General features: G+C 42.5%; 2 non-coding genes across 2 annotated transcripts; one reads left to right on the plus strand and one right to left on the minus strand.

Moving 5' to 3' along the window:
* Window positions 1-5,348: 5,348 nt before the first annotated feature.
* Window positions 5,349-5,420, plus strand: TRNAH-GUG. Its single transcript has one exon. It is a non-coding gene; the product is annotated as a tRNA-His (tRNA).
* A 588-nt stretch (window positions 5,421-6,008) lies between these two features.
* On the minus strand, window positions 6,009-6,081 carry TRNAM-CAU. Its single transcript has one exon. It is a non-coding gene; the product is annotated as a tRNA-Met (tRNA).
* Between the last annotated feature and the right edge of the window lie 1,627 nt (window positions 6,082-7,708).

Below are 7,708 nucleotides of genomic sequence, written 5' to 3' on the forward strand. Positions count from 1 at the left end.
CCATGACCAACGCAGTTACTGGGAAGGTCCACTTAACCACTGACACATGGATAAGTGCTTTTGGCCAGGGACGCTACATTTCCCTGACGGCACACTGGGTGAACGTTGTGGAGGCCGGAAGTGAGACGTACCCTTGGATGGTGCTACAGACGCCAAGGATTGCTGGCCCTAATTCCATCAGGGTTTCCGCCAACACCTACGTTAGTGGCTCCAACCCCCACTTCTCCTCCTCCGCCTCCTCCACTTCAACCTCAGAATTATCCTCTTGCAGCACCAGTCAGCCTTCAGTCGGTAGCTGGAAGCAGTGTAGCCCTGCAGTGGGGAAGCATCAACAGGCCGTGCTTAAGCTGATATGCTAAGGTGACAAACAGCACACTGCCGCAGAGCTGTGGCAGGGGATAAGGGACCAGACTGAGCTGTGGCTCTTGACACTGAACCTAGAACCAGGCACGGTTGTGTCTGATAATGGCCGTAACTTGGTGGCGGCTTTGGAGCTCGGCAAGCTCACACACATCCCATGCCTAGCCCACGTCTTCAACTTAGTGGCTCAGCGGTTTCTCAAAACCTACCCCAATTTGCCTAAGCTACTGGTGAAGGTGCGCCGCGTGTGTGCCCATTTCCGCAAGTCATCGACAGCTTCCTCCGGTCTGTCAACGCTGCAGCAGCAATTACAATTGCCAGCTCACCGACTGTTGTGTGATGTGAGCACGCGCTGGAACTCGACATTCCACATATTGGCCAGGCTTTGTGAGCAGCAGAGGGCAGTAGTGGAATATCAGCTGCAACATGGTCGTGGCCTTTCCAGTCAGCTTCTGCTATTCACAAGCAAGGAGTGGGCATGGATGTCTGACCTCTGAAGTTTTAGGAAACTTTGAGGAATCAACACAGATGGTGAGCGGCGATCACCATCCCACTTCTGTGTCTACTCAAACGCTTGCTGCTCACAATGTAGGCCAACGCTTTGCATGTGGAAGAGGTGGAAATGGGGGAAGACATTACACAGTGTGATAGCCAGACCACCCTCAGTTCGTCTTCTCAACGCAAATTGGATGAGGAGGATCAGGAGACGGTTGCCTCCGCTACAGAGGGTAGTACCCATAGAAGTTTAATTCCATCTGTTTAGCGTGGATAGGCAGAAGAGGAGGAAGAAGATTAGGAGATTGAGAGTCATCCTCCTGATGACAACAGCAAAGTCTTGCCTTTTGGGACTCTGGCACACATAGCTGACTTTATGTTAGGCTGCCTTTCCCGTGATCCACGCGTTTTACGCATTTTGGACAACACCAATTACTGGTTGTTCACCCTTCTCGACCTCCGCTACAAAGAGAACTTCTCATCTCTCATTTCTGTGGTGGAGAGGACGAGCAAAATGGTGCAATACCAGAAGGTCGTTGTGGAAAAATTGCTCCAAAAATTTCCAGCTGACAACGCTGGCGGCAGAGTACGTAGTTCCTTGGGCAACTGAGGCGGGGAGATGAGGGGAACACACAGCAGTTACAACAGAGGTAGGGAAACACTCTCCAAGGCCTGGGACAGTTTCATGACACCCCGCCAGCACCCTCACCAAGATGCACGGCCTAGTGTTACAAGGAGGGAAACATTTTGGAAGATGGTGAAGGAGTACGTAGCAGACCGTGTCAGCGTCCTTAATGATCCTTCTGTACCTTACAACTACTGAGTGTCCAAGCTGGACACGTAGCACGAACTAGCGCTCTACGCCTTGGAGGTGCTGGCCTGCCCTGCCGCCAGCGTTTTGTCTGAAAATGCTGACAGGTTGACTCTTATCAAAATGAACAAGGCCTGGATTGCCCCTGACTTCTCTACTCCACTAGAGGAAAGCGGCTGAACATAAAGGCACTTTAAATGTGGCTTTTATGGTGTATGGAATACACTGTATTCCCATGCACCCCTTCCACCACAAAAAAGGGTATATGGTTCAATCTTCCTTTTCTCGTCCTCCTCCTAAATCATATCAACATGCTTATTAGGCTGCCCTCGCCCCTAATGTTTTAGAGGGTAAGTTCAGCAGCAGACCCTCACCCCTAATGTTTTAGATGGTCAGATCAGCAGCAGGCCCTCACCCCTAATGTTTTAGAGGGTCACCAGCAGACCCTTGCTCCTAATGTTTTTGAGGGTCACCTGCAGGCCATCAATCATAATTTTTCAAGGGTGTGTATGATGCCCTCCTTTATGTGTAATAAAGGGTGTATTGCAGTGTCGGTTCCTTGTAATTTTTGGCAGCCCTTTCACTTAGTGCATAGGCTTTATGAGTGTAGGAGTCCCACTACCTGAACAATTGTACCACAATGTGAATGAGGCCCTCCATTATGTGATATACAGGTTGTATCGGAGTGCCTCTTCCTTGTAATTTTTGGCAGCTCTTGCACTTTATATACAAGTAAATATACAGGAAAGAATGTTTCCTAAGGCCTCTTTTACACAGGCGTCCCGGATTTGCTCCGGATGCGTTGCGTGTGCATTGCGTGTAAACTGAGCGAGTAGGCACGCAATTGCAATCAGTTTTGACTGTGATTGCATTCCGATGTTCAGTTTTTTCCGCGAGAGTGCAATGCGTTTTGCACGCACGTGAAAAAAAACTGAATTTGGTACCCAGACCCGAACCCGGACTTCTTCACCGTCTCAGAATTCATGAAAAATAGCTGATCAAAAAGTTCTGCATGCAGGAATTTTTTTCCTCCTAAATGGAAACAGATCCTATTATAGTCAATGGGGTCTGTTAGGCTCTGTGTGCTTCAGTTATGTGCCGAATACGGAACTTCTATTATTTTTATCTCTCTGCTCCTATAACCGAGCAGAAGAATGGAAATACATGGCTCTGTTGTGAAAGCCCGTTAAACTGTATAATGCGTAAAAAGATCATCTTTTACAGCCCCCTTGTGGGGCTAGTAAAAAGTTAAAGAAAGTTTAAAAAGTTAAATTAAAAGAAAATCTAGTGAAAACATTTAATGGAAAAAATATATAATTACAAAAAAAAATTAGTTTTTTTGTGTGGAATCAAATCTGTTCTGAATGGACCTAAAGAGGGTCATTTTTTTTCCTGTTTCTTTTTTCCTCCTCGATGGTCTTCAGGAGATGAATGGGGGGTAGGGCTGCACGATATGGGAATTTTGTGCAATTGTGATTAGGGCTTTAAAAATTGCGATAACGATATGCAATATTTTAAGGGAATTGTGCTAGAGGTCGATTTGCTTGGATTTTCAAGGCAAAAGCACACACGAATTACTGATAATGCTGAAATGTAGTTATGCTCAACTCAAGAACTGAAATGTTTTTCAAAATAAAACATCTTTTACTAAAGTAAATAACATATTTGCATTACTGCAAAAGTACAAAAAACAAAACTTGCCATTTTCTTAATAGCACTGCACAGAACAGATAAATAAAATATAATAGATATAAAATATGTGTTCATTAAAATAAGATTTTCCAAACACTGAACAAACAGGAACTTATTAAAGAACACCATAGTCAGCAGCAGTAATATAAGGCGATACCGTATTTTTCGCCCTATAAGACGCACCTACGTTTTTGAGGAGGAAAATAAGAAAAAATATATTTTGAACCAAAAGGTGTGCTTTTGGTGGGTTTTGAACTAATGGTGGTCTGTGGATGACACTATTATGGGGGATCTGTGGATGACACTGTTATGGGGGCATCTGTAGATGACACTGCTATGGGGGGGGGGGGATCTGTGGATGACACATATATAGCATCTTATGCTATGTGCCATCCACAGATCCTCCCCATAACAGTGTCCCTGCAGTGGGAATGATCCCCAATACAGGGGCTGGGGGCCGGCATCTGTATTAGGAATGACAGCGGGGACCGGTGCAGTCCCTGTATTCTAATGCACCGGCCCGCTCACTGTTGTATAATCTTATCTAACCTGTAGGCATTGTTCAAATATAATAATCATGTGTAATCCAGCTGTATTACTTACAACTAAGTTCCGTAGCAGAGAGGAGGGAGGAGGCAGGCAGGAGGCAGGCCTGGAGGGAGACGCGTTACTCACAACGTCACACGCCTGCGCCGCCTTATTCATCCATAAAGTGGGCAGCGCAGGTGCATGACGTAGTGAGTGACGCTCCGCCCGCCCTCCTAGCCTGCCTTCTCCCTGCTACGGAACTTAGTTGTAAGTAATACAGCTGGATTACACATGATTATTATATTTTAACAATGCCTACAGATTAGATAAGATTATACAACAGTGAGCTGGGCCGGTGTATATTAGAATACAGAGACTGCACCGGTCCCCGATGTCATTCCTAATCCAGATGCCGGGCCCCAGCCCCTCCTCCCTCTGTTGATACACCTGCTGACCACGTTGTGCGGCATCTCAGCTGCCGTGTATCATTGTAGGTAATCGCAGCATTTTTGGGTCGGCCAAATCGATTATCGCAATATATCGCCAAAGCAATTGTATCGTGCAGGCCTAGTGGGGGGTTGTGGGTTTAAGAGGGTCCGCGAAATGCGGTGGAGTATGGGGTTGTAAGGGCAAAAATATATTGATGTCAAATGTTGATATAATTTTAAATAAAGTATTTATTAAAATAAAAAAAATTAAAGAAAAGCTCCAAGATATAAAAAATACGCTTTTCCATAAAAAAATGAAAAATCGCCTCAACATATTTGGTATCGTTGCGTCCATAATGGACTACACACTATGCACTTATGTAATTTATCCTGTATGGTGAACAAACTAAAAAAAAAAAATTCCAGAATTGCTGCTTTTTGCTTATTTGCTGCCAAAAAAAACGAAATAAAGAGAGAGACCAAAAAGTGTTATTTGCCCCTAAATGTTACCAATAAAAGATACAAGTCATTCTGCAAAAAGAAAACCCTCACACAGCTCCATAGAACAGAAAATTAAAACGTTATGGATTTTGTAATGCGGCGATGCAAAAACATTTAATTTTTTTTTAAAACGTGTTTTATTGTAGTAAAACTTTAAAAAAAACTATATGTATTTGGTATCACTGTAATCATACTGACCCAGAGAGTACAGTTATATGCCAAAAAATGAAAGTCGCAAAATTTATAAACATAAAAACTCAGTGCAGATATTGATATTTTTTACAAAAAGAGTTCACAAAAGTTAATCAGCAAGTTATGTGTACTTTAAAATGGCTCCATTAAAACTATAACCAGTCCTCCGACAGCTACTTCAATGTCAAAATATTTTTTTTTTTAAATTTGCTTTGTCACTAGGGCCCAAAACAGGCAGGTCACTAAGGGGTTAAAGGGGCTGTCTGGGACTATAGTGGGTTATAGTATGAGGTCACAGAGAAGACTGAAGAAGGCTTTTAATCTTCCCACTCCCACTGTCTGCCGTGATCGTATAGTGGTTAGTACTCTGTGTTGTGGCCGCAGCAACCCCGGTTCGAATCCGGGTCACGGCATTTTTTGTTTTTTAGATTTTTTGTTGTCTAAAATGTACATAGGACAGAAATATCAATCCCAGCAAAACTGCCATATATGGAAATGTGCCCGAATCAATTGCAAGTGAAATTTGTTGTTTTTGTGCCAGTTTTGAAAGTGGAACTGGCTTTATCACATTTCTTATTGTTTTTATTTATTTATTTATTTAATGCACTTATATAGCGCTACTATATTCCGCAGAGCTTTACAGACATAAGCTGTCCCCTATGGGGCTCACAATCTAAGGTCCCTATCAGTATGTCTTTGGAGTTTTTCATTTATTAATGCAAGAAAAGCTCAAAGATAAAAAAAATAAACTTTTTTCCCCTTTTAAAAATCGCCTCCACTAACGTCCTCTAGTGGCAAATTACTGTTGACGGAGACTAACTAGTAGTAGATGCCATAGTTGTGGGGTGTGACAATGACAACAGGAAGCAACAAGGCACCCTAGTGGCACAGGAAGGTTTTGGAGGGGTCCGTCTCCCCCTTTAAATAAATGAAATTCAATGTAAGGAGTACTTGTCTTTTAAAAGTAGCCTTTAATAGGTAGAAAAAAATGAAAACACATATGCCCCGTGTGAGGATTGAACTCACGACCTTCAGATTATGAGACTGACGCGCTACCTACTGCGCTAACGAGGCAGTTGGGCCCCTTAGAATCCGGATTCAAAATGGACCATGTCTCTTACTTCTTCCAATAGCACAAGTAGAACATTCTCAAAACCAATTTTCAATATCTTCTCTCATTCCAACCCGATAAAACTTTTGGAAGATGGTAGCTTCTGTTTCTGTACACCTAAGTGTCCTGAACCATCATGGAATATTTCGAGCACAATTCTGGCATCTCGGAGTGGTACTATAATTTGATGCAGATGATCATTGGTAACGGGATCTAGGGTTCTTCTTAACATTAGTCCCTTTTGCATAAACAGTTGCTTTCTGTGTCTCCATAGCTTGAGCAGCTCTGGATCTGCATTCTTTCTGCAGATTCTTTTTGGTGTTCTTCCACTAGTGAAGAAATCTTGTAGCTCACCTTATAATCTGCTCTCTCCTTGCAACTTGATCCACCTTTCTTTCTCAACTTGGGGTTCTGGATTTCTCTGCTGTTGGAAGTTGAGGACTTCTTTCCCTTTGTCTTGTATGGTGATAACATCTTGTTGGGCAAAATGTTTGTAGAAATCTGGCATCTCTACTTCTTCCCAAATGTCTTCCTGTTCAGTAGGGTCTTCGCTGGTAGGCAGATGGGATAAGGCATCTGCATTTACATTTGACTTGCCTGTTCTGTACTTGACCACAAAGTTGTAGTTGGCAAGACGTGAGGCCCATCTATGTTCTAAGGCTCCTATCTTGGCTGTGTTGAGGAGCGCCAGTGGGTTGTGATCAGTATAGGCCATAAACGGTGTTGCTGCGAGGTAGTCTTTAAAATTTTCAGTGACAGCCCACACGAGTGCGAGCAACACCTGGTTGAAGGAACTGTAGGTCTGGTCATTTCTCTCGGCACCTTTAACCCCTTAAGGACTCAGCCCTATTTCACCTTGAGGACTTGGCCATTTTTTGCAAATCTGACCAGTGTCACTTTAAGTGCTGATAACTTTAAAACACTTTGACCTATACAGGCCATTCTGAGATTGTTTTATCGTCACATATTTTGTACTTCATGACAGTGGTAAAATGAAGTCAAAAAAATATATTTTTTTGCATAAAAAAATACCTAATTTACCAAAAATTTGGAAAAATTTGCAAATTTCAAAGTTTCAGATTCTTTACTTCTGTAATACATAGTAATACCCCCAAAAATTGTGATGACTTTACATTCCCCATATGTCTACTTCATGTTTGAATTATTTTGGGAATAATATTTTATTTTTGGGGATGTTACAAGGCTTAGAAGTTTAGAAGCAAATCTTGAAATTTTTCAGAAATTTACAAAAACCCAATTTTTAGGGACCACTACAGGTCTGAAGTCACTTTGCGAGGCTTACATAATAGAAACTGCCCAAAAATGACCCCATTCTATAAACTACACTCCTCAAGGTATTCAAAACTGATTTTACAAACTTTGTTAACCCTTTAGGTGTTGCACAAGAGTTATTGGCAAATGGGGATAAAATTCTAGAATTTCATTTTTTTGCCTAATTTTCCATTTTAACCCATTTTTTCCACTAACAAAGCAAGGGTTAACAGCCAAACAAGACTGTATCTTTATTGCCCTGACTCTGCCGTTAACAGAAACACCCCATATGTGGCCATAAACTACTGTACGGGCACA

This window comes from Bufo bufo, chromosome 1 (genome assembly GCF_905171765.1).
Source record: "Bufo bufo chromosome 1, aBufBuf1.1, whole genome shotgun sequence".
NCBI lineage: Eukaryota > Metazoa > Chordata > Amphibia > Anura > Bufonidae > Bufo > Bufo bufo.